This window comes from Odocoileus virginianus, chromosome 10 (assembly GCF_023699985.2).
Source record: "Odocoileus virginianus isolate 20LAN1187 ecotype Illinois chromosome 10, Ovbor_1.2, whole genome shotgun sequence".
NCBI classification, from domain to species: Eukaryota; Metazoa; Chordata; class Mammalia; order Artiodactyla; family Cervidae; genus Odocoileus; species Odocoileus virginianus.
The window spans coordinates 35,237,332-35,261,728 of record NC_069683.1 but is presented as its reverse complement, the minus strand read 5'-3'; the positions used below and the strand labels follow the sequence as shown (position 1 = coordinate 35,261,728).

General features: G+C 49.0%; 1 protein-coding gene across 1 annotated transcript in view; it reads left to right on the top strand.

Annotated features, from left to right (window-relative positions):
• GALNT18 (polypeptide N-acetylgalactosaminyltransferase 18) overlaps positions 1-24,397 on the top strand; it is a 342,383-nt gene that overhangs the window by 177,237 nt on the left and 140,749 nt on the right. The gene's annotated exons all lie outside the window — the stretch shown is intronic.

Sequence of the window (24,397 nt, the reverse complement as noted above, 5' to 3'; positions counted from 1 at the left end):
GGCCTGGTCTCCCCAAGCTTTTCCTCACTGGCTGTCAACTCTCTCCCTCAACATCCTAGTGCAATATGATGAGATAAATAGCCATGACCTCCACCCCCTCCACATTCACAGTGAGCCTTTCCAGTGACTCTTTTCCGTGAAGCATCATTCCACTTTGCTGTGTGCCTTGGCCTTTGCCTAGGATTTTTCATTGACGTTGTCCTGGCAGTGGTGGTGGTGATGGTGGAAGTGTTGATGGTACTGATGGTGGTCACAGTGGTGCTGATGGTGAGCATGGTAGAAGATATATATACTGTAATGACAGCAACACAGCTATTGAAAGTCTATCTTCTTTTCTGCATCCCCTGCTCCACATTCCATCTGACCTGAGCAAAGCCCCAGGCGACCTGCAATCCCTTGTTGAAGCCCTCATAGCTTTTCTCCCTTTCTCCAGCTACTACCAGGTACCTCTTTCCCTTGGTACATATTCCATGACTTCCAATTCTTCCCATATATACCATCTCCTTAATAATATTTTCCAAACTTAGAGACCATGCACTGAGACAGTTTGAGAACCAGTTCTCCTGATAGGAGCTTTAATATGAATGTGCTGCAGATAATACAACCTGGTCACAGGAGCACAGTCATTGGACTTATGTTATCTTTAGCATATTCTCTGATGTCAGGTAGTAAATTTCCCAGTAAATCCATTGCTGTAATGAGAAGTTCAGATGAGAAATTTGTATTTTGTTATCAATTAAAGCTGAAACATATCAGGTAATTGAAATATTTTTAATCTCTATAAGCAAATTCTCTGTTTCATTTTATTATCGTGTGGTAAGAAGTGTAGTGTAGTGTAGTAAGAAGGGAATTTTAGAGCCTTCTGAAGGGCCGTGCTTATGAATCACGTGACTCTCATTGTTCCATGGATGTGAAGGAAGGAAAAGGCACCTAGGATGCAGCAAATAGGCAGAGGAATTTTAAAGGTGATGGCCTATTGTGAGGGTGACCTCAAGTAGGGAGACCTACCTATACAGCTACGTGCCTGGGTCCAAGGAGTGGATGCTGAGAAAGCTCCCATTCCCCAGTGGCTAACACTACAGTTTTGTGACTAGCCTGCTCGTGAACCCTATCTTGCTCCAGCAAGGCCAGCTGTCCTCCTGGCCTCTTACATTACCAGGAGGCAAGGGGTGGAAGAGCTGTCCTTCCGAGGGTGATGGTATCCCCCAAGTAAAAGGCATCCCTAGGCTCCATCCCACCCCACCTCCTCTCATCACAAAAGAGAGAACAAAGCATCAAGAAGAAGGAAATCTTGGAGTCTTTCATTTCATCCCCATGGTAAAAGCTTTATTGTGGCCTGAAGAATGCTGTTTTGTCATTAATTCATGTGGAAAAGAGGGGAAAATGGAGATTGAGAAATTTAGATAAGGAAAGTGAGCCACATATAGAGGGTTTCATATTTGAATTTAAATGATTTGAACTTAATTTTCTAAATGGTGATAACCATATTTTGGTAAGAGAATACAGTCAGGACTGGGCAATGAAGGGCTTTGGATGTGGTTTATATCATTGGTTGGGGGAAAGAGACAGCTTGAAGAAGGGAACCATATACATCGTAATTGCAGCCATATAGCAAGAAATTAAGGGGCCTGGAGTTGTGTTGGCTATGGGGACTGAGGCCGAGATATGAGCCTGAGAGGTTTTATAAAGGAAGCATCTGTTGGATCTCTTGGCTGAGAGAAGGCCAAAGGAGGGCTGGTAAATGATGACTCGGTCTCAAACCAGGGTGACTTAGAGGATGGTGGTCATTCTCAGGATAGGGGGCAGGAGGAAGAGTGGGTGGGTTCTTCATCAGATCAGAGATGGGGCCTTTTAAACCCAAAGCTCTGGGAAGTATTGAGTTAATGGCATAGTTAAATACCTTGACTTGGTGATGATTACACAAGGCTACACTTGACAAAATTGCACAGAACTACAAACACATACCCAGATGAGTGCACGTATTACTGAAAAGACCTGGAGAAGCTTTGTGATTTTGGTAATGTCAGTGTTCTCATTTTGATATCATACTATAGTTGTGTAAGATGTTAACGTTGGGGGAGGCTGAGTGAAAGGGGCATGGGACCTCCTTGGGTACTTCTGTGTACTTTCCTGTGAGTCTGTAATTACTTCAAAATACAAATCAAGCAGAAACCTTCCCAGAAGATTCTAACACACTAAGTTTGAGGCAGAAACTAACCATCTCTGCTTTTAAGAGCATCCTTGATGATTCTGTTACACAGCTCTGGTAGAGAATCTCTGGTTTAATGAATAGGATGTGTGTGTTGATTTCCAGTGCATGGTGTGAAGGGAAAGAACTCTGAAGTCTGAAGTCCTGGGTTCTAGGACCCTCTCCATTATGGGTGAGTGACCACAGAAGCTTTTCTCACCCTCTCAGAGTCTCAATTTCTTCCAGTAAAGGGGGATGGTTATCCTCCCTTGCTTACCTCACCTGCCTGACGTGGTCAAGGATCTCACTGTGAGTTGAGCAACCATCATCATTACCCCTCCCCAGCCCCGACCTCCGTTCCCAGGAGACTGCCTCACAGCTGGCCAACCGCACAATGGAGCTCGATAGGAAAGTATGGGGACATGAATGGGGAGTCTTGTACACACATTAAATAAAGCCTTTGGTTGGGAAGAGAGGATGGAAAACTGAAGAGGGGAGAACAAAAGAAATAGAAGTTTGAGAGGATGCCGAGGATAAGGTGTTTAGGAGTCAGGAGGAAGAGGGTTAGATGATAAGAGACAGAGAGGGAACGGCCAAGTGAATCTGGAGGATAGGCCAGACTCTGAGGACAAAGAGAATTTCAGGAACAAGCCACCTCATTGACTAAGCCCAAGGCATTCAAAGGGCTCCCCTTGTGGCTCAGCTGGTAAAGAATCACCTGCAATATGGGAGACCTGGGTTTGATCCCTGGATTGGGAAGATCCCCTGGAGAAGGGGAAAGCTTACCAACTCCAATATTCTGGCCTGGAGAATTCCGTGAACTGTACAGTCCATGGGGTTGCAAAGAGTCAGACCCAACTGAGCGACTTTCACTTTTGCAGGCTAGTGGAAGGACTCAGAGTCTGGGAAGAAGCCATTATATCTGAGGGGTGCGGATCATGTTTCCATGGGGTGGAAAAGATTTTTTTTTTCCCCCACTTTCTCAGTGGGAAAGGTTGGGGGTGGGACTGCAAAAGCCAGATGAAGATGAAGAGCAGCTGGGAGGCAGATGCTTCCGTCAGGGATGTTGACTGTGAAGGAGAATCTGGAGCCAAGAAGGAGCTGGGGCGATGTTTTCCACTAATTAACCATGGTCTGCAGTCATGACCCAGGATGACACACCTACTCATACCCATACACACGCACACACAATTGAAAGAAAACTTTTAAGAAACAATGGTTAATTCCTATAATGTGCAAAGTGCTCTGATATGCTCTATTATAATTTGGCCTATGTTATTCATTTCTATTGTGTTCAATGGTACTGTGATGTGTTACAATGTGTTTCTCTCTCTTTTCCAAAGGCAGATTGTTCTCATGACTCTGACTGCACATTAGAATCGCTTGGAGAGCTTTTAAGAAATCTAGGGGTGTCATGCCTTAGCTCTAGTAATTTAATTGGTCTGGAGAGGGGATATATGAGGCCCTTGGTCTGGGGAGGGTGCACCTGAGTTCTCTGAGGCCAAGGAGAGGACAGCTTCTGAGAAGGGAGGAGAGGATGGGACCCAGGGCAGGGAAACACCCAGGCTTGCCTCTGGGAAGAACGGGCCCATCTTTCCCCCCCTTGGAAAGAGCAGATGGGCTAACAGGAAGGGAGCTAGAGGCAATGAAGGGTTGGCCCCTGTGGGGAATGGGCTGGAAATCTGACCAGTAATGGGTCTCCCTGAAACCAGCCTGTGCTGAGCTCTCAAGGAAGGGTGGCCGAGACATTGAGACTGTAGCTCTTGGAGGAAGGGGGCCATCTCTAGCCTTAGCCTAGGGCTGCCTGAGGACTCAGCCTGATGGGGAAGGTGCCTCTGGCCGTATCCTTGGAGGACTCCCTCTGGGGCATCAGACCACTCAGCACCAGACTTTCACTGATTTGACACCAGGCCAACTCAGCTCAGCTAACATTCATAGGGTGCCCAGCCTGGGCCAAGGGCGTGGAGGGAGTGATGGGTTGGATCCATTCCCTGCCATCAGGGAATCCTGTGATTAAAAGCAAAGTGGGATGAGACAAAACAGGACTTGGTTTCTGGTCTCAGTTCTGCCACTTGCCAGCCATGGGCCTTTCTGTGGTTTTCTTTCGTGCCCTGTGTAGGCAGCAGGCTTTGCCCTTCCCTGTCTGTTACATGGTCACTGAGGACGCACAGGGTAATGAGGGTGAACATGCTGCAAGCTGCAAAGAGAGCACTAAAGATGAGTTAAAGCGAGAGCCATAAAAAACAACAATAATCATAGCTGCCGTGCAGCCCCCAGGTAAAAGCAACCCAGGCTTTTCTTTCTTCGCTGAGCCAGTGTGCCCTGGTGGGAAGAGCCGGAATTCACATTAGGCCAGCTATTTAGTTCCAGCTCTTTCTAGCTTCTTCCCAGCTGTGTGTTCTTAACCTCTGTGAACCCTATTTTCCTTATCTATAAAATTGAGACATATAATTCTTACCTCTGGGATTGTTTGGAGGTTTGACTGGGATAATGCATGATGGAAGCGATGCTGGTGTTTAAAACTCTAAGTGAAGCCTGAAGCTGGAGAACAGAGCTTTCAGACTGTCTTCCAGGTGGTTGTCACAGGTTCTGTATGTTGGTGCCTCGTGTTCCCCAACTGCCCCCAGGCCCCCAAGGGCACCTTTGCTTTGGGGTCAGGCTTGTGTTTTCACAAACACAAAAGTAGGGCAGTCAATCACTGCTTTCTTCATCCACGCCACTCAAGACCTTTGTCTTCATCCCAGAAGCCAAGGACGGAAGTTTCTGCAGGTGGCCCTCGTGCGGGACTCAGAGTGCCCATCCTTTGGCATCTTAGCAATTTCTTAAAAAAGCTCCACTCTTTCAGGGGCTGGCACCTGGGTGGGATGCTGTCAGTCCTCTAAAGTGGCCTCAAACACTTAGGTCTGAGCTTGATTAAAAATATAGAGAATTATACCAGGCACATTCTTGATTCAGGACATTTGCACTTGCTTCCGCTGGTGACGCTAGTGGTAAAGAACCCATCTGCCAATACAGGAGACAGAGGTGAGTTCGATCCCTGGGTCAGGAAGATCCCCTGGAGGAGGGTGTGGCAAGCCACTCCAGTATTCTTGCCTGGAGAATTCCTTGGGCAGAGGAGCCTGGTGGGCTACAGTCCATGGGGTCACAGAGAGTCGGACAGGACTGGAGCGACTGAGCAGGCACGCACGCCCCCGCCATTCGGAATGCTCCTGCTCTCTGATACTGCGCCCCTGCTTCCTTTACCTCTTCAGATGTTGCAGATGGCCCCTCATTAAAGTGGCAGCCTTGACCTCTGTCACTTCATCCCTTCAGTGCTGCTTTTCTTCAGCAGTATCTCTCGCTTCTGATACAAGGTACTCACTTAGTTACTCTCCCTTATTTATTTGTACATTTTCCCTCCACTAGTAGGCATGTTCGGAGAAGGCAGTGGCACCCCACTCCAGTACTCTTGCCTGGAAAATCCCATGGACGGAGGAGCCTGGCAGGCTGCAGTCCATGGGGTTGCTAAGAGTCGGACACGACTGAATGACTTCACTTTCACTTTTCACTTTCATGCATTGGAGAAGGAAATGGCAACCCACTCTGGTGTTCTTGCCTGGAGAATCCCAGGGGATTCCCAGGGGAGCCTGGTGGGCTGCCGTCTATGGGGTCGCACAGTCGGACACGACTGAAGTGGCTTAGCAGCAGCAGCAGTATGCATGCTCCATGAAGACAGGGACATTTGTTTTGTTCATTGCTGTGTCTCTGGCACCTACAATGGTGCCTGATTCTTGTTGGTGTTCAGTAAATATTGATTCAGTGAAAGAATGCATGTGGATTCTGTAGCCTGAGGCAAGGCTTGGAATCTGCACATCAATAAGCACCCTGGAGAATTCTGATACAATGGGACCTTCTGTGGGAATCACAGTTCTAATTTCTGTTTCCCATCATCCTGTGTGCTGCAGCTGAGGAGCCTGGGACAGCAGGCACCTCAGAGGCTCCAGGGCTGGACTGGCAGTAGGCACTGCTGGGTAGAGTGTTTCTTCCTGGGGCGGGGCCCTTGGGACCCTCTCTGCTGCATCCTAGGGAGATGGCAGGAATGGGGAAGGGGTGCAGAGCAGAAGGGGAGCTTCTTTTGCGGTTACCTCGTCATGGCCTGACCTCAGGTCCTATGCATGGAGTCAGATGGCCAACCTGAGCCTTCTCTCTTCCATGTTACCTAGCCCCTGCAGGCATTCCTGACAGTGGTTTCCCGGCTGCCTGCCCTGCCACTCTGAGGCAATACCTCAAGGCAATGGTTGGAACACAGCTCAGAGCCTCCTGGTTTTAATTACTGTGCTTTTCGGCAAATCCCAAAGGGCCAATGTCTTTTGCTGGGACTACTGAGTGATTCAACCTTTATAGACCTTCAGAGGGAGGGAAGCAGGACTTGCAGCTGATAAAATCATCTCTGCCTTTGATTCTTGGCTTTCATTCACTTGATCATTCACTTCATTCATCCGTTCCCTCAACAGGTTTTTAATGGCCACATACTTTGTGCCAAGTACTTTAAGTCACAGCTAAACATTTACCTCCACCTCACCTACTCCACACACATTGTAAACACTCTCATGAGACTCAGGTATGCAGCACTTGGCCCAGAGCAGGCGCTCAACGAACACAAGCTGTTTCCAGCTCTCTCACCAGCTATCCCAGAGTCACCCCATCCCACGATCCAGCCACCCCCACTTCTTTTGCTGTCTTCAGTTTCTCTGTTTCCTTTCTTAACTCATGTCTTCTTTTAATAAACTTGAAAAATCAGGCAGTCTTCTTTCATGCTACTTGAAATTGCAAAATGAATCTGAATTTGGTGACTAAAAGCACATCAAAGCAATGGTGATATCAAATATTCTTTTAAGCATCTCATTCCCTGGAGATTTTGATCAGCACTTGGTTGGCAGTGACTGGCCCGGCCTACACCAGCCTGATGCTTATGTTCTTCTCTTGCCTTCCAACAGGAGAATGGCCAATTCCCAGCACCTCACATACTTCAGCTGGGATTGAATTGTCTCCTGGGCAGTGGATATTCTTTGCCCAGGGATCCAGCCTTCTCACTGGCCATGTTTGCTCAAAACCTTCCACATCTTCTGGCAGGAGGAAGCTTAGAATTTTGCAGGCCTTGAGATACAGGCCAAGTGGACTCTCCCCCCTTGTGGCTCAAAGGGTAAAGAGTCTGCCTGCAATGCAGGAGACCCGGGTTCAATTCCTGGGAAGATCTCCTGGAAAAGGAAATGGCAACCCACTTCAGCATTCTTGCCTGGAAAATCCCATGAATGGAGAAGCCTGGCAGGCTACAGCCCATGGGGTCACAAAGAGTCGGACATGACAACTGAGTGACTAACACTTTCCCCCACCACAGTATCGGGAGGCAGGCAGGCTGACAGGCAAGCCCCAGCCGGCTCTCCGGAGGGAACCAGTATCTACATCAGGCAAAGACTGGCCAGGGCCCCATAGTATGTGAGTGACAGAGGCCGGATGGGACTGCGTGTCTCCTGACTCCTACCAAGGCTGGCTGCTCAACTCCATACTGCGTCCCTGCTTGGTGCAATGGCCAGTCTTTCTGTCGTCTGCACTGTACGTGGACGTGGTAGCCCACGGCCAGGCCCCTCAGGCTTGCTCATGGTGACCGTGGGACCTGCTTAGTCGTCTTCTGGGAATGACCCTCATCCCTCCCCTCCAGCCCCTTTGCCAGCTCCAGGCTTCAGGGTCCACTCCCAGGCCACTGCTTCCAGGAAGTCTGGCATCATTCTGAACTACTCCCCCTGCTGGCTGGATCAGGTTTGTGCCAGAGACTATTCTAAGTAACTTTTCATAAATTAATCAGCACTCTGTGACAATGGTAAGAACCGTGATTAATATCATTTTATATAGAAAGGAAATAGGCACAAAAAAGTTGAGGCACATGTCCAGAGTCGCACAGAGGTAGATTTTGCACCTAAGCTGTCTGGCCTCAGAGCCTGCCTGCACCCTTGACTGTTAAACAAGGCTGCCTCTGGTGCACCATGGGTTTCTGACTCAAATTTTTACCCTCATTCTCTTACCTCCATACACTACACAAAGAGAGATGTTTGGCAGCAGGGTGAGCGAAGGAGGAGGCAAAGAAGGCCCTGAAGAGAAGGTGTGGCCATCTCCTTGGCTGGAGCGCTGCCCTGGGCTCGGTGAGAAGGAGCAACTTTGCACAGAAGTTCTAGGCTCAGAGTTGAGAAGTAACAGGTGGAGTTGGCAGCCGTGCTTTAGGTCACCTTGTGAGAGGGAGTCAGCTTCCCATTTCCTTTGAAATAGATGGAAGTTGATATGCTTGTGTGTGCACACATACGTGTGCATGTGAACACATGTGGATGAGTGGGTACAAACCTGTGAGTGTGCATTTATTTGTGATCATGTGTAAGTGCTGTGAGCAAGCACTTCTGTACCTGGTGTCTTAGTCTGTCTGGGTTCCTGTAACAAAACACCGTGATCTGAGTGGCTTAAACAGTAGGGGTTTGCTTCTCATGTTCTGGAGTCTGGGAAGTCCAAGATCAAGGTGCTGGCAGATTCAGTGTCTGCTGGGAGCCCACTTTCTGGCTCATAGACAGCTGCCTTCTCTCTGTGTCCTCACATGGCCCTTCCTTGGAGCCTGGGTGTGGAGAGAGCTAAGCTCTGATGTCTTCTCTTCTTCCTATAAGGGCACTAATCCCATTATGTGTGCTCCACCCCTGTGACCTCCTCTAAACCCAGTTACCTTCCAAAGGGCCCACCTTCAGATACCTTCACCCTGGGGGTTAGGACTTGAATATATGGTTCTGGGGGCACACACATTCAGTCCACAGTGCTGGGCTTGTGTGTGAGCATGTGAGCCGAGGTGTGCAAGTCCCCGCCACTGTGGTTTCGCCCCTCCCACCACCACCCGGGACACCAGAATCCTGCTGAATGACAGGTAGTCAGTCGTACAACTGTGAACCACTGTTGTTTTTAATTGTTGGTAAGAAAACCACAGTGTAGTGACAGAATAGAATCAGAGCTGCCAGCTTGCTTGGCACCAGCTGCTGGGTCCCCCTGCACTCCCCGGAAAGCCCCCATCATTCCTTGGCCCAGAGCCTGCCTAATCATTGTTTAATGTTTCAAAGATGCTGTCCTACACAAGAGATACTCATTCCAGGCTGTAAAAATATCAACAGCTTTGTGTGCAGCTGGAATAATTGCAAAAATTAAAAAAGCAGAGAAAAAGAATGGTCCGACAGTATTGTGCTTTATGGAGCTTAAAGAATCCCATATAGCTAATCTAATTACAGACAAGACTCAGGCAACTTAAGGGTGTTTATAAAACCAGGCACATGGGCCATCAGCCAGCTCAGCATAAGGCTGCTTGTCACCACCCACCCCTGTGCCTTTGACCAGTGTGACTTCAGGGGCACACCCACATACCCGGGAGCTGATACCCAGCAACCCTGAGATGGAGGCGTGAGTGTGTGCTAAGCTGCTGCTTCAGTCATGTCCCTTTGTGATGCTATAGACTGTTGCTGTGTCCATGGATTCTCCAGGCAAGAATACTGGAGTGGGTTGCTGTGCCCTCCTCCAGGGGGTCTTCCTGACCCAGGGATCAAACCTGCATCTTCTATGTCTCCTGCATTGGCAGGCAGCTTCTTTACCACTAGCGCCACCTGGGAAACAGCTGGTCCTGAATCGCACAAGAGTCTTGGAGGCTCTCACTGTTGCTCCTTATGCCTGGGGCTGCCTCTCCCTGACAAAATTCATCCTTCATCACCAGCCTGAGAGTTACTCTTGGCCGTGGCCACAGATTCATGTCTTCGCATGTCATCCGGCAGCACTCTCCCAAGGACACGGCTTACACGACTCGAGCTCCTGGCTGCTCTGGGCAGACACTGCTCACCCCTCCCTGCCCACTCAGGCCCTGATCCTCGGACTGAGTCTGCTTTGGCCAGTGACTGTGGGGGTAGAAGGGAGTCAGATAACTACCTCTGGCAGATTCCATCATGTTGGCATCTGATCACACCCCACATGGTCCTGACATTGTGCCCTTCACCAGGGCACCAGCTGAGAGGCATCAGTCCCCTGCAGGGATGCAGCCTTGTTCGAACACTCCCCTAGGGCCTGGCTCCGCATCTCTTCATGGCTAGCCCTCTTCCTTGAGAGGTTGGACCCTGTTCCCTGTACCACCAGGTGCTGGGGTCCCGCGCCACTGGTTTTGTCCACCTTCCTTCCTGCATCCTGGGGGCTGGGACCTCCCACTGATAAACCACTCCACCTGAAAATATGTGCTCAGTTGCTTAGTCATGTCTGACTCTTTTGCAACTCCATGGACTGTAGCCCACCAGGCTTCCCTGTCCAGAGGATTTCTTTAGGCAAGAATACTGGAGTGGGTTGCCATTTCCTCCTCCAGGGTATCTTCCCTACCTGGGGATTAAACCCACTTCTCCTGAGTCTCCTGCACTGGTAGGCAGATTCTTTACCACTGAGCCACCCAGAAGAGCATCCTTAGTCCATGATGCCTAGGTGTGCCTGGCCTTGGGGACACTGCCTCTTTGTGGGCCTGCCCCAGAGCTCTGTCTGTTTCTCTAGCTCTAACCTGTGTGCCGCCAGCCTCCTCTCTGTCTTCACCAGCCACTGTCTGAGGCCCTGGCATGTCACACAGCTGAGCCTGCTTGAGTCCGGCCATGGTGTGGATGGGTGGTTCATCACCGTTTTGTGTTCCTTTGCCAACAAAGGAAACTGACTTCAGTAACCAGGAATTCCTTAACTTACTTCCCTGCCGACCAAGAATAACCCCAGGAGGACAAAGTGCCTGCCTTCTCCATAGCTCATGAGCCGCCTGCAAGCAGTCTGCACAAGGGAGCTTTGGACTATTTTGCTTTACAGACTGTCCAAGGTGACCAGTATCTGGCTAACAAAGCCAGCAGGAACCAGATACCAATGGCACTCTTCCTCTGGTCAGCTGGGTGGCCATCTGTCGATGGGGAAATTCCTGGAGCTGGAGCGCTGAGCCAAGTGTGGGAGGACCCAGGAGAGGTGTCTCTTGCCCTCAGGTCAGGGGTCCTGCTGCCAGCAGCTGGGAGGCAAGCTGCCCTTGGCAAAGGCCAGGGACACACTGGCCCAGCCTGTGGTGCGGCCAGCAGGAAAGGTCTCCTTGTCCACTCCTGGCCCGCAGCCTATCTTGCTCAGCAGCTTGAAAAGACAAACTGGTGCTGAAGACAAGCCAAGCTGAACACCAGGCCGTGCAGTGAGCTCACATCCCGCCCCCCACCCCCCACTTCCCTAGTAGTGGAAAGCGCTCAAAGCCCAATCAGTCATATACTTCCTACTGATAGCAAATCTGTGGAAGATGGAATGTCTTCTGGTGGGCCTGATTTTCTGAAAGGCTACCCCAAACCCCACAGGGACCCAGGTGTCCTCCAGCATCTCCAGGGCCTGAGTGCTCAGCAAGAAGAGGTGCAAATGCATGAGAGTTGGCAACTGCAGCCATTCCAGCTGCCGCCCAGATCTGTCCTGCCTGTTGGCCTTCAGTGTCTGTGGGAGACCAGCAGCCCCCAGTTGGATGTTGGTGGGAGGTTGTGCTGAAAATAATGCTGGGGGTGGGGGAAACCAGTACAAATGACTGGGGTCAGAGGGTCCCAATAGCAGGTGTGGACTCACTGTGACTGGGGCCGGGCATAGGGCTGTTTGGGTTTTGTTTTTATTTACCAGGGCCCTATTCTAGTCTTGGGCTCATGCTCGGTCACACAGTCGTGTCCAACTCTTTGGGACCGCATGGACTGTAGTCCATCAGATTCCTCTGTCCAAGGGATTTTTCCAGGCAGGAATACTAGAGTGGGTTGCCATTTCTTTCTCCGGGGGATTTTCCTGACCAAGGGACTGAACCTGAGTCTCCAGTATTGGCAGGTGGATTCTTTACCACTGAGCCATCTGGGAAGCCCAATCTAGACTCAGGGGCCCTAAACTGTAGAACAGCTCCTTAAAAAAAATTTTTTTTTTTTAGAGACTGCCTTGCTTGTCTGCTCAAGCCCACAGAGACTTATCCTTGTTCTGCTCCGAAAGTTATTCACATGCTTTCGTTCAGCAAACCAAGCACCAGGTTCTAAGCTTGGCACAGGGGAGGCAGTGGTGAACCAGCTGTGGTTCCCTACTTCAGGTGAGTTTTAGTCTGAGGATGGAAGTAAGTAGTACATACAATCTAAGGCTGTCTTTTGACACCGGTGCAAAATGGGATGCTCATTTCTAGCTGTTTTTAAAAACCCATATCTCAGGAGCTCTAGATGTAAGAAGAACTTTAGGGAGAAAGAATCTGAACAGGAAGAAACCAGGGGGATGTGAGATCAGTGGGCAAGAAGGCTGAGCTGAGTAGCACTGATGGAAGGCTGGTTTATGAGACAGCCCACAGTTGCCCTTTGGCCCAGCCTGTGCTTCTGGAGTGGGGGCTTGATTTTTCATCTGACCAAGTAGGGCATGGCCTGGATACGACTACACATGGCTCCATTGATTTGTTCCTCCCTGGCCCCTGCACTGTGACTTCCAGTGGCCTCCTCTGGCTTAGATGCTTTTCCGCTGAGCACCTGACCTATGATAAAGATGTGTGACCTAGTTCACTTTGTGGGTTCCTCCCCTACCTGGATGAGCTTCCCTTATGGGGCACTGGGCAGCTTGAAGCAAACTAAAATGTAAATGTAGCCCTAAAATGTAGTCCAAGGTCCTCATTTTACTGGAGGAAAAACTGAGATCCAGAGCAATGTCACACATCTGATCACTGGCATAGCCAAAGAGTGACCCTGCTCAGCGCTTTGCTGACGGTACTCACCCATTCATTCAACAAATGTTCAGGGAGTGTGAGGCATCACACTCAGCACCAATGATCCAAGGACAGAGGAGGAACAGTTTCCACTCCTGGAGAGCTCCCAGCCTAGGACAGCTGATAAACCACAGACAAACAGCCATTAAACACAATGTAAAAATGTAAGTGCCACCAGTCACAGGTGAAGGGGAGAGTGCTGGGGGAGACCAGGGAGAGGCTTCAGTCATTCTGGGAAGTCTTCCTAGAAGAACTGGCATTTGAGGTGGGCCTTGGGGATTGAATGGGATTGAGGAGGGAAAAGATAGAAGCTGCCTTTTTTGGTGTATCTCTCTAATTAGACTTTATGGAGGAGGAAATGGCAACCCGTATTCTTGCCTGGGAAATCCCATGGACAGAGGAGCCTGTGGGCTACAGTTTACACAGTTGGACACAACTTAGTGATTAAACAACAACTAGACTTTATGGAAGGCATCAGCATGATCATGTATTGGGCACCTGATTTGATCCAAGCAATGTGCTAGGTACTTGTCACAATGTGTTCTTTAATTTTTCCAGTATTTTTACTCATTTTATAGGCGAGGAGACAGACTCATTAGTCACTTAGTTCTGAATAAAGCCTTCTCCTTTGATTCCTTCTCTCTTTTCCACAAGGCCTCACGCAGTGCCTTGTGGCCCACCAGGGCTGGTGATTAGTTAGTGAATCTGATGATTGAGTGAAAATGGAGACAGAGATGGGGGGGCGGTTAGAGCATTTGCAAAGCCATAGGGAAGGCAGCATCCTGCTTTCTTAGACAACAAGGAGCTAAGAGCCATTTAGGAGCTTGGTCATCAGAGTAAATGTCTTCCCCTTTCATATATACACCCTGTCTCCAGGCGGGTAGGTTCTTAGCCTAGGCAAATGCTATGTAATCAGAACTACCATTTGTTTCTAAGCATCTTTGATGTGTTGCTTTGTTTAATTGAAAGAACAACCAAATGAGGTAGGTATTGTGGGGTTTTTGTTTTAATTTTTAATTGAAGGATAATTGCTTTACAATATTGTGTGGGTTTCTGCCATACAACAACTGTGAATCAGCCACAAGCATACATATGTCCCTTCCCTCTTGAACCTCCCTCCCACCTGCCACCCCATCACACCCCTCTAGGTTGTCCCAGAGCACCAGGTCGAGCTCTCTCTGTTATACAACTGCCCACTAGCTGTCTGTTTCACATATGGTAGGAGAAGGCAATGGCACCCCACTCCAGTGTTCTTGCCTGGAGAATCCCAGGGACGGAGGAGCCTGGTAGGCTGCAGTCCATGGGGTCGCTAAGAGTCAGACACGACTGAGAGACTTCACTTTTACTTTTGACTTTCATGCATTGGAGAAGGAAATGGCAACCCACTCCAGTGTTCTTGCCTGGAGAATCCCAGGGACGGGGGAGCCTGGTGGGCTGCCGTCTATGGGGTCGCACAGAGTCGGACACGACTGAAGCGACTCAGCAGCAGCAGCAGCAGCAGCAGCAGCAGTGTATATGTTTCAGTGCTGTTCTCTCAATTCGTCCCACTCTCTTCTTCCCTCGCTGTGTCCGCGTCTGTCCTCTATGTCTGTGTCTCTATTCCTGCCCTGCAAATAGGCTCATCAGCACCATTTTTCTAGAGTCCATATATGCGTGTTGTGCCATGTGCTCTTTGTGACCCCATGGACTGTATAGCCTTTCAGGCTCCTCTGTTCATGGAATTTTCCAGGCAAGAGTATTGGATTGGGTTGCCATTTCCTACTCCAGGGAATCTTCCTGACCCAGGAATCAAACCTGTGTCTCCACATTGCAGGCACATTCTTTACCCACTGAGCCATTGGAGCTTTATGATATTTTTCTCTTTCTGCCTTGCTTCACTCTGTATGATAGGCTCTAGGTTCATCCACCTCACTAGAACTGACTTAAATTTGTTCCTTTTTATGGCTGAGTAATATCCCATTGTATATATGTACCACAACTTCTTTATCCTTTCATCTATTGATGGGCATCTAGGTTGCTTCCATGTCTATTGTAAATAGTGCTGCAATGAACAGTGGGGTGGATTGTCTTTTTCAAATATGATTTTCTCAGGGTATGTGCCCAGTAGTGGGATTGCTGGGTCACATGGTAGTTCTATTCCTAGTTTTTTTAAGGATTCTCCACACTGCTCTCTCTAGTGGCTATATCAATTTACATTCCCACCAACAGTGCAAGAGGCTTCCCTTTTCTCCACACCCTCTCCAGCATTTATTGTTTGTAGGTTGTTTGATGACAACCATTCTGACTGATGTGAAGTGATACCTCTTTGTAGTTTTGATTTGCATTTCTCTAATAAGGAGAGATGTTAAGCATCTTTTCATGTGTTTATTGGCCATCTGTATGTCTTCTTTGAAGAAATGTCTGTTTAGGTCTTCTGCTCATTTCACAGATGAGAGCACCAAGGCTTGGAAAAGCTACAGATTACACAGCTAAGAAAGGCAGAGCCAACATCTGAACCCAAGTTGGATCTGGCTGTAGAACCTGAGCACTTAACCTTGTCACTGTATTCAGGGATCCTAAACTCAGTTACCCATCAAAGCTGGATAGATAACATGAATGGTGCAGGTGAGGCAAAGAGGACTGGTGGGGACTGTGGTGAACAAGAGAATGAGCCCAGGTTCAGCTCAGAGAGGCAGCCAATACTGGGTGCAGCCTATTCCTATCCTGCAAGACCTGCTGACTTTTTTTCCAAGTTGGAAATAATACTTTCATGTTTGGTGGGCTGAACAAGCCACATGAGCAGGTCAGATATGATTATATCTGGCTATTTACAGCCTGATCATGTTGACTACCAGTCTGAGAAATAGAAGCTTCTCTAGAGGTTCTCTTTAACTCAGACATCCTTAGTGAGAACCTCATCTCACACTCGCTCCCTCTTGCATTTGCTGGTTCTCATGCCTCAGAAAGCAGCCAGTCCAGGTAGGCTGACCTAGACACATCTTTGTGCAGTTTCCCTTCATTGCAGGCACAGTTTAAGAAATTCACGATGCACAGGCCACACGGGTGAGTTTCATTGATTCAGGAAGGCCCCTTCTGGGCTGATGGACCCTTTCAGAAAAGCATATGGCCATGCAATCAAATTGTAGAATTTGTTCCTAGGTGGTGGGCTTGAATGCCATTCTTGGTGACATCCTTGCATCTTGAGACCTTGGATGCAACTTGCATTAGGTACCCTGGGACAGGCCAGTAGTGGGGGACAGGAATGACCAGCACCCGGAAAGCTGACTAGGTCTCAGAGGAGCCAGATAGTGTGACAGTCGTTTGGAGCATGTGTCAGTCTGATCAGGCTCATCTTAGCAGGACTCTCTCAGGGGCCGGAAATGGGAGAGGAAACAGGGAGGGAGGCAGGAGCACAGCCCCGCCCATGGGCCATCCCAGGGCGTGGGGGGCTGTGGTTTGGATTTGCCACAGCTCACCAGCATTTACCAGCTTGCCTGATTCTCTCCCACCACATTACTTCCATTTCTTGCATACCCTGCAACCTGCAACCCTGAGGGAGTGTCTTGGAGTGTGTTTGTGGTCTGCGGGTGGATGCTGTTCTGGTTGCCATCTGGGAATGAATAACCACAGCATTTCAAAGCTGAATAAGACCCAGGGGGAAAGAGCCTAGGCTTCCTGTTTGTCTCACTGGGGGAAAGAAGTGTGGAGCTTTACAAACCCAAATGTTTAAACCCTTCCTCACCCAGTGAATTTGATGGGTGACAAAAATGAATTAGAAATTAGATCAAGGCTCAGCACTACCATGGGTTCTGAGCCAAATAGAAATTAACAAAAGCATCTTCAGCAGGGTTAATGGTGAAGGCAGGCTTCCTGCCTTGGCAGAATGTCCTGACTCGGGTCTCAGAGGGGGTTGATCGAAGGATCCTGTGGATGAGATCAGGAGGTTCAGAGAGAGTTCTCTACCCAGACAGTGGGGAGGAATTGACCTGTCATTAATTGATGCTCACAGATGGGACAGAAAATTCCAGCGATGCAGGGTGTATTTAATGCCAGACTGGCTGCCGGTGGTGCCATGCCTCTACATCTGCCCCACAGAGCTCAGATGCTGAAGAAAGGAACATTTTCCCCACTTTGAAAGAGGTTCCTGGTGAAGTCCCGTAGACTGAGTGTGTCGGCAAGCTTGTCTGTGTTGTCAAATTTCATTTGGCTTAAAACGTGAGAACTAGTGCAGAGAATCAAAGAAAACAAGATTGTTCGCTGAGTGCTCCTGACCGGAGCTGCTCAAGCATGAGGCTGGGGCATTGCCTGAAGCGATTGTATTTTCTCTGAAAAAAAAAAAAAAATTCAAGGTTGTTGTTTAATCTCTGTGGAGTGAGTCCCCATGATCTTAGATGCCCAGTTGCTGTCCTCTGTACCTACGTGCTCCACGTTCCTACATGTATCAGTCCAGCCGTGAGGTTACTCCTCCCTGAGTTCCTGAATTCTTCATGGCAGGAAAAACCAATCCCATGCTCCCATTTCTCGGTTACTAGGTTTCTACATTATGCCAGGTGCATCCATGGGGAGGGAGGGAAAGAGAAGAGAGAGATAAGTGGGGGAGGTAGAGTGGCTGGGTGGATGAACTGATGGATGGGTGAGTAGGTGGGTGGATACACAGTGGGTGAGTGGAAGGTGGATAGGAAGATGGATGGATGGAATTGATGTTTTCCCTTTTATGACACAGATATTTTATGCCCATTTTAGAGATGGAAGGAATTGAGGGTCAGAGGAGACAGTGAGTCACCACGGCTCTCACTGTAAGATGGTGGCAGGACTAGGGCTTCAACCCACATTTTTCAGCTCCAAGTTCGATGTGCCCCCTTCTCTTTTCCTGTGTTGCCTACCAGGCTTTTTTGTTTGTTTTCGTATAGACGGCCTGCCATATACCTAGAGACAGACCCACATGGACTTGGACCAATTGTTTGTACAAACAGGTGGCCAGAAGGAGATTCTTTTCTTTTTTTTTAATTCAGCAAATATTATTGATCACTGTGTAGGCAGAGTTCCAAGATGGAGCCCCAAGACTCCTGGCCTCTGGTGTGGACTCTAGTTGTTCAATCAAACACTCATCTGGATATTGCTATGAAGGAATTTTTGCTGATGTAATTAAGGTCCACAGTCAGTTGAGTGGGTCTGACCTGAGTTAATACAAGAGCTCTTTAAAAAGCAAAGTTTCCTCTGACTGATTGCAGAAAGGGAAGTCAGAGAGATGCCCTCTGGAGACCTGAAACACTGGTGAGTTTTAAATGGGGGAGAATTATAGCTACTGCAAATTCAAGAATCTGACTGATATTTTTGGAAGATCTCTCTGACTAGTCTGTAGTCTGTGGTGAAGAGTTTGAAGTACAAATGGAAGGAAGCAGAGGAATCATTTAGGAGGCTATTGTAATACTTCAGACCAGAGATAATGGTGATTTGCACTATGGTGACTGGAGACAAAGAGGAGACAGTGGATTTGAGATATATTTGGATTTGCTGGTGATTGGGTGAAGGGAGTGAAGGAGAGATGAAATTCAGGTTTCTGGTTTGAATAATGGTGCTACTTACTGAGATGGGAAAGCAGAGAAGGGGAGAAGAACAGGTTTGGAGAGAAAGACCAAGCACTGAAGTTTGGATATGCTAAATGTGAGATGCCTTTGAGACTTTCGAAGGAAGATCTTAAGTAGTCATTTGGACAGAGAGGCACCGCTGAGCAGGGCCAATATCCAGGCTCGAGGAGGTCAGGACCAGGTGACCTGTCTTGGTGGCAGAGTTGGCTCCATGCTCACTCCCTTGAAGAGAGGCAGAATCCCCAGGATACACAGGAAGGCTTCAAAGACCAGGGCCCAGACCTCAAGAGTAGCCTTCCCGTCTGGAGCCCCTGCTCCCATGCCAAGCCCGGGGTGCAGCCACACACCCAGGGTGGGGCATTCTGGGAAGGGGTGGCTCTGGCATGAAGCTGACATTCCAACAAGTTACTTCCATTGTTCTGGGCTAATAATAAGGGGCATTAAGCACCAAATTATATAAACCTAAAACTGCTATCTAATATTGTTAAGGGGCCTCAGGGAGCCTGGGAAGAATGAGCGTGAACAAGAAATAATCCATAGGATGATCAAATCTCTGATTAAAATCACCTCCCAGGGTCGGTGGCCTCTAGAGAAAGTGGGGAACACTTCTGAATACTAATAGGGCATCTGGGACTCTGGAAGGATGTTTGACAGATGGTGGCCGCTGGATGCAGGAGGGGCAGACGTGAAGGAGGGTCCCCCAGGGAGCTCCCCACTGGGCTCAGGCATGTAGCGGCAGCCTACACAGGGCCTAAGTCTTGTGTGGCAGGCCTGGCCCCAGCGTCTTCAGCTTTGCTTTGGAAGGAATGTTCCCCAGGTATCCGACCTTGAGACACAGATTCAACAGAAAGTAGTTTATTTAGGAAGTTCAAGATATACCAGCAGAGTGGGGAGTTAAGACAAGGAAGGGAAGCAGCTAAAAGAAGAGCATGTTATCAAGTCAAGCACCGCAGTGGGCAGGTGGAGCTGAAACCTCCAGGGAAACTCTGGGAAATGGTGTAAAACACATGCCCACAGATGATTGACCCTGAGAGGTGAGGGAGCTGGGGTATTTATATGCCAGCTCCCTTTAGTGATTGGTTCGGGCAGCTCTCGGGGCTGTTAGTCTGTAGCACTCCAGCCCCCCATGTGCTGAGGCAGAGCAGGATACTCTGTGAGTAAAGCCCTAGGGTAAATATTCTGGCACTTAGATGTGTGGGTGAGAGGAGCGCTAGAAAAGGATGAATCTCCAAGGATATGGTTGGGGCATCCACAGCATCAGCCACAAGGGCCATGATGCATATATTGTGACACTTTTAAAAGCTTATTTCTAAAAGCCTGTGATGCTGACTCTGAATCCTCACTGACCAAGCTGCAAGACATGCTGGGGCCTCTGTGGCAGGTGAAGTTACCATCCAGGTCAAGCGAAACTAGGGTGAGAGTATTTCCTGCCCTGTGAGGTTGACTTGCTACCCATTGGCAGAGCCCGCTATGCATCAAGACCCATTTCATTTTGTGTCTCTGTCCAGCAGGTCCAGCCGATGGACAGAACACCTGCAGGAAGCTGTAACTTGAGGGTGATATTGACTAACTTACAGGGCTTTCTATGTGATGTTAGTAGTAAAACAAACAAACAAAAAAAAACCTGCCTGCCAATGCAGGAGACACAGGACATGTGGGTTCGATCCCTGGGTGGGGAAGATACCCTAGAGGAGGACATGGCAACCCACTCCAGTGTGCCTGCCTGAAGAATCCCATGGAGAGAGGAGCCCGGCGTGCTATAGCCCATAGCGTCACAAAGAGTTAGACATGGCTGAAGTGACTTAGCATGCACGCAGACTAACTTAGACCGGGGTAGGGATCAGAGATTCCCAGCTTCAGGGTTTTGAAGCACAATCCAAGCCATGTCTGGGAGAAAAAGGGTCAGGTGCAGTCTCTGGGAAAAACTGGCAAATTCTAGTAGGGGTCAGGCCCTAGCCAAGGAGGGTCTCAGGCGAGTTCCTAGAGTACAAACCAGAAAACTGAGGAAGAAGCACACTTGTGAGGTCCGGGTATGCTTGGGGTGAAGCAGGAAGGAAGCTGCAGCTTGACTGGTACCAGGTCCTGAGGGCGCTCCCTCAGCATCTGAGAGACCAGGCTGAAGCTTTGTTGATGTCATGGATGATGTTGGTGTCCCACCCAGAGCCCCTTTACCGGCCAGTCCACCTGCCCCCCGCAGGCTGTGAGGGTTAACAGCCGGTCCCTTCCCCTGGAGATTGCCCTTCCTGTTGAGAGCTGCCTCACCCAGAAACGCCTGGAAGGTTATGCTCATCCTCTGGGGATGGCCCAGAACTAGTGCCTGATTGATACGGGAGTCTAAAACCCCACTCCTCACTGCAAGAGGGGACAACTCTGAGCCTGGCCTGCTGCTGAAGGCAGATGTTTTTCCAGCTTCTTCCCCTGCCCTAAGCTGCTCTCCTCACTCCCTCAGGGGAATTACTTGGGAGCTGGCACTCGGGTACACACCTACTCAAAGATCCCCATCTCAGGCTTTACTTTTAGAGAACCTCATCTAAGACTTCCGGATATGTGAGACGGGGCAGCAGTAACAAGTCAGGTGCGCACATGGTCGGCTCGAGAAGGGTGGCCAACCTTCCCAAAGTGCCGGGCATTTTCTGCGCTAACCTGGCTCCTTCTGACTAACTAGGATGGTTGTTTGCCCTGTGGATCAATGTCTTAATTGATCCATGGAGTGAATTGAGTTCCCCATGTGAGCCCCGAGCTGTGTTAGACTCAATGGGGACCAAAAATGAACACAAAAGAGTGTCTCCAGTGAAATTCAACTAAGCGAGGGTTTTATTTCCACCAGCTTGCCCCCCTTTTGTGGGGATTTCACTTCTTGTATATGCAAGTCACTCCCTATGGGTAGATATCAGAGTAGATAAAAGGAAACTGGAAGTTGGGACAAGGAAAAAGGCGATAAGGCAAAAGACAAAGAGGGTGAAGAGGTTTTGCAGTATGACCTTGGGGAGAGGTGAAGAAAACTGAGGCAAAAAAGAAAAAAAGCCCAGGCCCTTCATCACATGCAGGCTCTCCTGGGAAGAGCAGCCAGACAGTCAGAGGGTCCTTCCACTTCCAACACGCCCCACCCCAGCGGGAAGCTGTTGTGGAGGGTGCCGCCTGCATAACTCCTGGGTATATGGAGAAGAGCTTGAGAAATATACAGTGTTTCAGAGTGGCCAGCAGCCTGGGTTAAATAAGCATCACTCAGACCTTTTTATCTAAAATATCAAGTGCTGCTGCATTTCTGGAGCGATGGTAACACAGGAGGCCAGAGCCACCAGCTCTGAGTCATAAAATTAAACAGATCGTGATCATTTAACTGGAACTCCAGGCACACTCTGTGTGCATATTCTTTGCCACAAAGCAAAACAAACTTTCATGCGTGTCATTGAAAACTGCAGGGGAGAGAAATCTGGGAAAAGTTTTAGCGAACAGAGGTTGGTAAATAGAAATTAATTATATTATACAGGGCCAGTGATTACTCATCTAAGACAGGTAAAAATTCTACTGATAGTCTCTTTATTTCATTTGCCATCTTTATTTTTTAAGTATGGTGAAGGTAAAAGTGTGAGTTAGGGCTTTCAAAGGTTCAGTTCTGAGCTCACTTCTCCATCTTCCTGTTTTCCATATGGATCTTTCATCCGCTGACTACAAGATCAGATCTGTACTCACCTAGCTGCAGGGTCCTGGCAGGAAGCAGGTAGCACTCTCCAACTGGGGAATCTGCGAAGAGTTTAATAATAGAGATTATTCAAGAAAATGTGAGCAGGATGTAGGGAAGCCACAGAGGGCAGTTCAAGACCTTGGGGCTGGACATAGCAGTGGTCCCTTCCACTGCAGGTCCAAGAGGGGATCCCCACAGGGAAATACTGAGAGAATACCCGCCTTCCCTCTGGTCTCCCCACAGGTCAGCCCCTGGGGTGCAGAGAGGACTCAGGGAGATAGGGGAGTGGATGCGTATTGTCCTAGCTCACAATGCCTCAGGACCTAACCCTCCTAATGCAAGTGGCTTCAAGTTTAACTTCTGACTGCTTGGCTGGAGTTTGTTGGTTGTGTGCATATCTGCCTGTGTTATTCTGTTTGCAGGAGGGATTGAGAGGACCTCAGGCAAAGACTAGAGACTTGGGCTGTCAGCCCCTAGAGATTAATGGTAGGAGGACCTGCTTAGTCCAATGCATTTATTTTTCAGATAAGGAACTGAGGCCCAGAGAGGGGAAATGCCTTGTTCAAGGTCACACAGTGATTTAGGGACAAAGCAAGAATCCAGGTCAGTGCTGGATAAAATGCAGGATGTGGTGGGGTAACTCTTAGGGAAGAGCTGAGATCTGAGATTTCTGGGTGCAGCTGCCTCTGGTGACAGGGAGAGTGCAGAGCTGGGGTGGGCATGGGCAAAGAGGGACCGGGGGTGCCCCAGGGACCTTGTCAGCTCATTAAGGCCGGGTCAACGTGGAGACAGAGGCCTGCTGAGGCCCACGACTGTGACCAGGTGGGCCCCGGAGCTTTTTCTAGGCCTTGCCCTTTAGCCAGACCAGACTGTGAGGAGAGGCTCTGTCACCCACTGAGCTCCAGGAACCCGGGTGGGGTGTGGGGAGTGCTGACTAGACTTCTTTACCAGGAGATGAGACTACTGGCTCTGAGCTGGGAGTCTATGAGAAGGGCATTCTCACCCCTTCCAAGAGCCAACAGCTGGGGCTGGGTGAGCAGGAGCCAGAGAACTGTGGCCTTGCGTGTGAGCAAGTGAGGACTGTCAGTAGCATTTGGAGAAAAGTTCTGGTTTCACCTTCAACCTGTGGTACTAGGGCTGTTTTAGCTAAAGACGTCTCCCCGCTAAAAATGCATCCTGACTCCTGAGTGCCTCACCAGCAGGTTCGAAATGGCAGATTTGGTGATTAGGGTGCAGCTTTGGTTGGGGGTCCTTGCTGTTTTGTCCATTTGAAGCCATATTGTCTGGGTTTGTGTGTCTGCCTTGAGAAGAGTCTAGGAATCCAGCTTGTGACTGACCAAAGTCAGATGGTTCCTTCATAGAGCACGGCCCTGAGCCAGGCAGGCGTCGCTTTCTTGGTTACATATGCCCAGCCCTTGTCTTCCAGGAGCTTGTGGTTGGTGGATGAGGATGGGGACTTGAGACGCCATGGAAACCAATTTTGGCCTGCTAAGGACTGTTCGCACATTGGGTTGCGCTATCAAAATTAGACTTCCCCTCTTTGTGATTAGCAGGTGGGCATGAGTGCCTAGGAGGTAGGCATGCCTATGAGGTGGGCATGAACACCAGCTGTCTACAGTGAATGTGAGGGGGTGGGCTGTTTCCATTTATTCAAGAAACATTTTATTAACTGGGAGAGTGGGAATCACAATAGTAACCGCAAAGAAATGATGGCTCTCAGGAGAGTCTGACTTAGTGTACATATGCCTCTTCCTGTCTGGAGCACCTCCTTCCACAGTCTTCTCCACATAGGACATAGGTCTTGGGTGCTCTGTGATCTATCCATTGAGGGGAATATTCCTGTAGATCACACAGCAGGTACGCACACACACACACAACTCTTTTTTTTAAGATTGTTTCATTACTTTTCAGGAAAACAAAACTTTCCAACCACCAAGTGACAATACCCGCAAACCTTCCAGCAAGGTCCTCCTCAACTGTCTGAGTGTTATCACGTTCTTCCTCCAAGAAAAGTGCTCAATTTTCATTGCCAATATTCCTAGTATTGGAATTCACTAGTATTCACTCTTCACTTGGCAAAGAACTTCCATGTCATTACTGTATTCATTTAATACCACATGTAATGCTGGGTACTCAGTGATCCCATTGTTCCTCAAATT